The following is a 7,909-nucleotide window of genomic DNA, read 5'->3' on the forward strand; positions in this document are numbered from 1 at the left end:
GCACCAAACGATCACAAGCTTTCAGTCCTCCCAGGATGCAACGGGCCCATCCATATATCCCCGCCCACTGGCTCAGGCAAATCAGTTTTGTGTTTGGTGCGGCAGGATCCGGACCATGGTCACAGGGCTGCTGTTTTTGGCAGCCCTAAGCTTTATTTTATTTTTATAGTTTTACTATGTTTTCTGAGTGATCTTTCCTAACAGCGTCTTATACTCATATTGGAAAGAGTTGCTCCAACAACTCTCTGCCGGGTCGCAACAACGCTTACCCACGGTACAAGTGCTGTCTCGACGGGCGTCTGTGTCGGATGTAACTATCAGGTCCAGCAGACGTTACCAGACTCTGGCCGGAGCACGGGGAGAAGGTAAGTCATTGTTTCCACTTAGAAGGGGAATACGGACACAGCCGCACTGTATCGGGAGGAGACTACCAAACAGTAGCTGGCGCGCAGCCACCACGGGTGTGCCAGTGCTAGGCCTTAGGGATCATAAGGCACCAGGATTAGTATGAGGCTACGATCCCTAGGGTTGATGTCAGCGGTGAGGAGTCAGACGCTCTCCTGGTCACCCCTCACCCCAGTTCATGACCAGTTTCTGCCAGTCTCCCGCCATGAACTGAGTGCCTCACTTCCGTCTCAGACGCTACCACAAGGTGTCTCGGTCGCAGCATAGGCCGCGTCTGTGTACACTAAGCGCTACTGCGAGGAGACCGGGTCGCAGAACAGGCATCCGGATGACCGGTGCGTCTGCATGCAGTCTGTGTTCACTAAAAGTTCTCAGAGCGGCAGTGTACACTAGTAGCATCTGGATCCACTCAGCGTTCGCTAACGTATTGATCGATCGTGGAAGTGGGGTGAGTCTCCCTGTATCCCACTCTACTGAGTACAGGTTATACAGCACTAAATTTCTATCTACCTTTGTCAGTATGAATAGTTAAGTTTAGTGCCTATTGCATATGAATCTGTGTACATTACTGTGGTTTTCTTCGCTATGCATCTGAATACGTTAAGATCTGTATAGAACAGAATTCAGTAATATATACTCCTACATACTTTACAATGTGTTTGTAGTTGATATTATGCTCATATGACTAATATATAACATGTGACTGACTGCTAGTGTGATTGCTGACTTTATATATGTTTGTCAGTTGATCTTCTGATCCTCAATGCGGAATGGGTAGGGTCGATTGATATCACTTTTTAGAGAAATAAAGTGGTTACAGTCACAAATTGTGTAGTACACTGTGAAGGTGCTGATTAATTATCATGTCTAAAAGCGGCAAAGCGTACAGTAACGCCGACACTCATATCATGTTTTGTAAAAACTGTATTATCCTCTTTGATCTGGTACATGGTTTATGTGTAAAATGTTTGCTGTTCAGCAAGGTATATATACGATGTTTGCACACACCTTGTCAAGTTTAGCTGGAAGGTTAATTCTTACAGCTTCAATACCAGAAATAGTGTTCACTATTAACCCATACATGCAGCTCCTTACCTACGGTATATCCCCAACAGCTTTTCCAAATAAGTCAAGCTGATAAACTGAGTATAAATAAATCATCTACTTCACAGGCTACACAGGATAAATCATCAGTCGATGAAAGCTTTATATACTCTACTTCGGCACACAAAGAACAGGTAAAAGGTATCAGTTCAGTGAATAAACTGAAACAATAAGAGCAGTAAAGGCTAGTTTGTTCTTAGAGGCAGCAGAGTCTTGGTTAAAAATAAGGCACCCGTATTTTAATGTCCCAAAACAGGTAGGGCCTCTTCAAGGGGGACACCAACAGCAGATAATCAGGAAAATATTTGGGCTACATTCCAATATCCTTTTCCAGCTGGGGACTGAAAATGAGAAGTGCCTCCTAAAATAGATATGCATATTGAATAGTGCAAAAATCTATATGGCCTCTGCCGTCAACATCAAAGGAGTAATGGTTTTCAAAAAAACCATAAAGTCTCTGTCTAGGGCAGTCATAAGACCAGCCATGACTTCAGCTTTCATGAAAGCAAATAGCTGCCTGGGCTGAGGTATTGGAAGATGTATTTTTAGTACCTGCAGGATCTACAGCCGTGTCACACTGGATATGTCCAATCTCATCTGATATTGGAAGCTAAGCAGTGTTGGGCCTGGTTCGTTCTTGAATGGGAGACCACCTGGGAATACCAGGTGCTGTAGGTAAGGAATCCCATATAAGTTTACATAATAGGCAGTAAAGATATGGGTTATGCTTTTGGGGCATCAACCTCAACAATAGCTGCTAACAGACCAGTTTGCTTAATACAGGCAAAGCTGATTCAGAATCAAAGAAGGTTTTGGGAACTTGACTTTGGTTGAAAGTCTCTGTTTGAGTAAGCAGATAGTGGGGAGTCAGAAGCAGACTCCAAAAAGGTCACATTTCCTTCCACATATAACCCCTAGTTAGGGGTCTGGTTTTGGCCTTTTCGGTCATAAAGGAAAAGCAATAGGTTTGTAATAGTGACCAGAGGGCCAGCATTCCAAACCAGAGGATTACCCATCAGCATAAGGGTACAGGCCTTTTTCTGGGGGAGCCCAGGGTAGCGGGCCAACCTCTTTGGTTGCAGGGAAGCGGTAGCTCTAGTTTATGCTTTCCTTTTCAACAGCATCTTCCTGAAAGATTCTTCGGCTTCAGCCCGTACCGGGCAGAGGCGAAGCTAAGGGGATTGCAAGAAGCAGTTCAGAAATAGCTTTTGTCAGGAGTGCACAATGGGGACAGGGGGTTTACGCCAAGCTGACGTTGATTCAGAAGGATTCTTTACTCCATTCTCAATCTCTAAGATCCTAAACAGATAGGTTTGGGTACCACGGTTCACATGGAAGCGCTCCATAGTTGGGTAAGGAGCCAGTAGAATACGTAGTATCCATGGATAGTCAGGATGCTTAACTACAAGTTCCTATAGCACTGTCCATCAGTGTTATTTCAAGGTTTACCATCCTTCAGCAACATTCAGTTCTAGGTCTTACCCTTTGGGTAACCACAGCCCCAGAGTATGTTACAAAATAAATTATGGCAGTTTATCTCCACAAGCAGGGGATAAGAAAATTGCCATACCTCAACCACCTTTTTTTCTGGAACAATTACAGGACAGGCTTCTGTGCCATTCCGAACAGACAATAACTTGTCTGAAGAGGTACGGGTGGTTCATAAATGGGGCAAGGTCATCCCTGGCTCCGTCACAACGGATGACTCACGGGAAGGCTGAACTGAATCAAAGTCTGCAGAAAATATTTACCTCAGAATAGGATATCCAAGGTACAGTCAAGACTCAGGAGGTGTTACACAGTCAAACAATATCAATTCACGCAGCATGCGAATGATGGGTTTGATGGGTCAACATTTGACATGGTGAAGTATGAACAATTCCACTCAAGACTTCTGCAGCTTCTGATTGTGTCTACAGCCGCATCACACTGGATGGGTCCAATCTCATCTGATGTTGGAAGTTAACCAGTGTTGTGCCTGGATAAAATCTCTGATGGGAGACCACCTGTGAATAGCAGGTTTTGTACGTGGGAGAGATGGACAGTAAACAAACAGAAGTGGTACTGTCACAGAAGGTAAGAAAGTCATTAGCCTGGTGGCTACAGATATCACATTTAGACAAGGGGACAATCCTGTTGGATATCAGGTTGGGAGTTCCTGATAACAAATGACAGTCTTCAGGGCTGGAGAAGACCATTGTCCGAAAGATTAATATTCTGGGACTATGGACCACAGAAGAAAGTTGCCTGCTAATAAACCTGTTAGCAATTCGGGCCATATACATGGTCATGGTTCAGGCAAGGGACATTCCTAAAGGAAAACCAGTCCAGATCCGCAAGGACAAGGCAATGGCATTAGTGTACCTCAACCTTCAGAGAGGAACACGCAGCTAAACAACAAGGAAGGAGGCAAGTCACATACTAAAATGGACAGAACTCTCTCTTCCAGCCTTGTCCGCAGTATTCGTTCCAGGAGTCCTATACTGGAGAGCAGACTTTCACAGTCGACACGCCATTCAGTTAAGCGAATGGGCTTTACACCCAAAAGTCTTTTCAGACTCTGGAAGACAAGTGGGGTTTGCCAGAGATAGATCTCAGGATGTCCCATTGGCAAAAGACCCATACAAGGGTCAGGAACAAGGGATCTTTCTGTACGTTTTTCGATAAAGTGGGAATTTCATTTTACTTATGTGTATCCTTGGATCATCCTGCTACCCAGGATTTTGGGGAAAATACAACCAAGGTGCCATCAAGAGGATTCTCATAGGTAAATCAAACAATGTTCGGAGCAGGAACGACTTCCCTGGCTCATATTTACCACCGAATATAGCAAGCCTATAATCATTGTTGTAATGGAAGAGTTATGGACCCAAAATCTTTCAGAATTTCCAGGGTTCTAGCATTCCTTCAGGCAGAAGTGAATAAAGGTTAAGGATGGCTTCCTTGAGAGTGCAAGTGTCAGCATTGACTGCATGGTTCCGAAAGAAAAATGACAAATCTTCAGGATGTGCGCACTTTTTCCAGGGAATGCTGCGTATTCAGCCTTCTTTTTCTTCCACCTACGGTGCATTGGGACTGTGGTCTAGTCCTCAAAGCCCTTTAAGTTGCTCCATTGGAACCACTTAAAAAAGTGGATCTTAAATGGTTAACAGTTAAAGTTCTCTTTATGCTTACTATGGCATCAGCTAGAAAAGTGTCAGATTTAGGAGCACTGTCATGTTAATTTCCTGTTCTGATGTTATCCAGATAGAGTAGTTCTCAGAACTAGATCTGGGTATCTGCCTAAGGTGGGGTCTAAATTCCACATTAATTAAGAAATTGTAGTCCCGTTTTTTTCAGGTATCTGGACTTTCTTCGGGAGATGCGTCACTAGACTTAGTCCGGGCATTAAGCCAGTGCCGTCAGAAAGACAGATTCTCTCTTCATTCTCTACGAATTTCATATGAGAGAATGGCCTGCTACTAAACGGACGCTGGCAAGATGGTTTCGAATGGCGATTCAGAAGCATTCTCTCAAGCTAATCTCCCTGTTCCGGCTAATGTCTCTGTTCACTCTACTCATAAGGTAGGTCCTTCATGGGCAGCACAGCATGGTGCTTCAGCAGGAACAGATATGTAAGGCAGCCATATGGTCTTCCATTAACACACTCATAGACATTATGCCTTAGTTACTTTTGCCTCTCATGATGCTGTGGGTTCTTCTACCAATCGGGAACGTCCCCAACACTAAAAATTGCTTTGGGAAATCCCATTGTTATCCTGTGGATAACCTGTGGACCCTGCCGGAGAAATATACGTTATGGTAAGAACTTATCGTTGATAACGGTATTTCTCCTATGTCCACAGGTTTCCACAGGGATCCCACCCTGACGCACCTTATTTGAAGATCTGTATACTCACTAAATTCTTCCCTCTTGCATGGAAGGGTGTGCATGTGTGTTCTTCTCACCTGAATAGGGTTCTTATAATGTTCCTGCCTAAATGCTTTGGAATCCAACTAAATTGCCTGAGCCAGTGGGCGGGGATATATGGACGGGCCCATTGCATCCTGGGAGGACTGAAAGCTTGTGATCATTTGGTGCCAATCCACTGTCGCTCCATCATATCCCATTGTTATCCGGTGGAAACCTGTGGACATAGGAGAAATACCATTATCAATGGTAAATTCTTACCATAACGTATAAATATCGGCGTATCTGGTTGTGTGTATGGACTTGCTGCAGGGACCACCGGTGACTGACATCAATTGGGAGGGCACATTTAAAAGCCCACCCAGTTGTGCCTAATGTCACAACACATCGGGCGGACGATTGGTAAGTGTGTATGCACTTGCCAATCGTTAGATAGGTCCGCCAGGTGTGTAACCAGCTTAAGATATATGCTCTGAGCAGAGAGTGAGCCTCCCTGGAGGAGTGTTTGCTATGGAAGAGGGATGGGGGGGTAGGGAAAAAGTCAGAGAGACACTTGGAAGAGAGAGATGTGGATAAGACAGCGACATGGAGGTGAAAAATGTGTAGGGGAGAAAGCGAGAGATGTGGGGGAGAGCGAGAGATGTGGGGGAGAGCGAGAGATGAGATGTGGAGGAGAGTGAGAGATAAGATGTGGGGGAGAGCTAGAGACATGTGAGGGGAGTGAGACATTGGGTAGAGTGTGACATGGAGGAGTGGGCGAGATGTTGAGGGGGAAGAGCGAGATGGGGAGAGAGACAGGGGTGGGGATGAGATGTGGGTTAGACAGAGACATGGAGGAGAAAGAGATGCGTAGGGAAGACAGCGAGAGACGAGATGCGGAAGAGAGAGTGAGAGACGAGATGTGGGGGAGAGTGAGAGAAGAGACATGCAGGGGAGAGAGACGAGACGCGGGGTGTAGTGAGAGAAATGAGACACGGGGGGAGAGCAAAACACAAGACACAGGGGAGATCGAGAGAGACAAGATGCGGGGGAGATCGAGAGAGGCGAGACGTGGCGAGAGAGACGAGATGCGGGGGGGAGAGCGAGAGAGATGAGATGCGGGGGAGAGCGAGAGAGATGAGACGCGGGGCACATCGAGAGATATGAGATGCGGGGGAGAGCGAGAGAGATGAGACGTGGGGGGAGTGAGCGGCGAGATGTCGGGCAGAGCGAGAATGAGACATGGGGGAGAGCAAGAGACATGGGGGAGTGGGTGAGATGTTGGGGTTGGAGAGTGAGGTGGAGAGAGAGACGGGGGTGGGGAAGAGAAAGCGACTAAGAGGGGGAGCACAACAGAAAAAACCCTGCAATCTAAAATAACCCCCATTTCAGTGTGTGACCGACCTGCAGCTTGGTGCTCTCACAGTCACAGCTTGCGTGACCTGTGTGGTGGAAGCAGAGAGGATCCTGTAGCCGGCTTCTACGGCATTTGTGGTGCAAGGATGAGCCACCTGTGAAGAAAGTAACCTGCTGTGTGGCCATGGACCATACAGTGACAGGGGTGGCGGTGGAATCAAGGACCACAGACCGGACAGTGGCGGCAGAGTGCGTGGTGTAGCTGGCGGGGAGCACAGGATGGTGTCGGCGCCGCGCACTATACCAGTGGGTCCGGACTCCTGAGTCAGCTGGATAGCGCACACACAGGGGATTCTAGCACGCATATCTCTGAAGCAGCAGGCTGGGAGCAGAAGCGGGTCCCTTACCAGCGGGTGAGCGGCGCCGCAGCTCAGATAGAGGTCATGAAGCTGCTATTATACTGTAGTACAGTATAATAGAAGCTTCACTGTACAATACTTTGCAGCAGGAACTGCGGCCGGTTCCACCCACAGGACGCCTGCGCTGTGTGCGGTGTCCCCTCCGCACACACCTAGTTTCGGCTCTGATATTAGGGAAGGGTATGTGTGTGTGTGTGTGTGTGTGTGTGTGTGTGTGTGTGTGTGTATGTGTGTGTATGTATGTATGTGTATATATATATATATATATACACATATATACATATATATATATATATATATATATAAAGCAAGATCAGAGGGCGCTAAGTATAAGGGGATATTATTGAACACCACCAATCACTATCTAAATAATTAATAAAACAGAATAATTAAATTTATTAACAGACTCAGAACAAATTGATTCATTTCCAAATTGCTCATTAACATGATGAATTCAACACCTTAACAGCTATTATGGATGTAATCCCTTGTTGCTGTAACTTCGACAGTATATCAGAACGTCAATCTGAAGAACCCAACACGTTTCGTCCCGTGGGACTTCCTCAGGAGTATTGAATCTAGATAATAAAATACAATAACTAGACCATAAAAAGTACAGTTATGGTACTAGACATAACAAAAACAGATCTACCAATCGGTTAGATACAACATGATTATAGTAGCTTGAAAGAGTGAAAACATCACTGTGAATAATTATTTTGATGAATCTAAAAAC

The 7,909-nt window shown here is 45.8% G+C and overlaps 1 pseudogene; it reads left to right on the forward strand.

The window, feature by feature from the left end:
• Window positions 1-2,068: 2,068 nt before the first annotated feature.
• Window positions 2,069-2,187, forward strand: LOC134981624 (5S ribosomal RNA; annotated as a pseudogene).
• The last annotated feature ends 5,722 nt before the right edge of the window (window positions 2,188-7,909 follow it).

This window comes from Pseudophryne corroboree, chromosome 12, assembly GCF_028390025.1.
Source record: "Pseudophryne corroboree isolate aPseCor3 chromosome 12, aPseCor3.hap2, whole genome shotgun sequence".
Lineage (NCBI taxonomy): Eukaryota > Metazoa > Chordata > Amphibia > Anura > Myobatrachidae > Pseudophryne > Pseudophryne corroboree.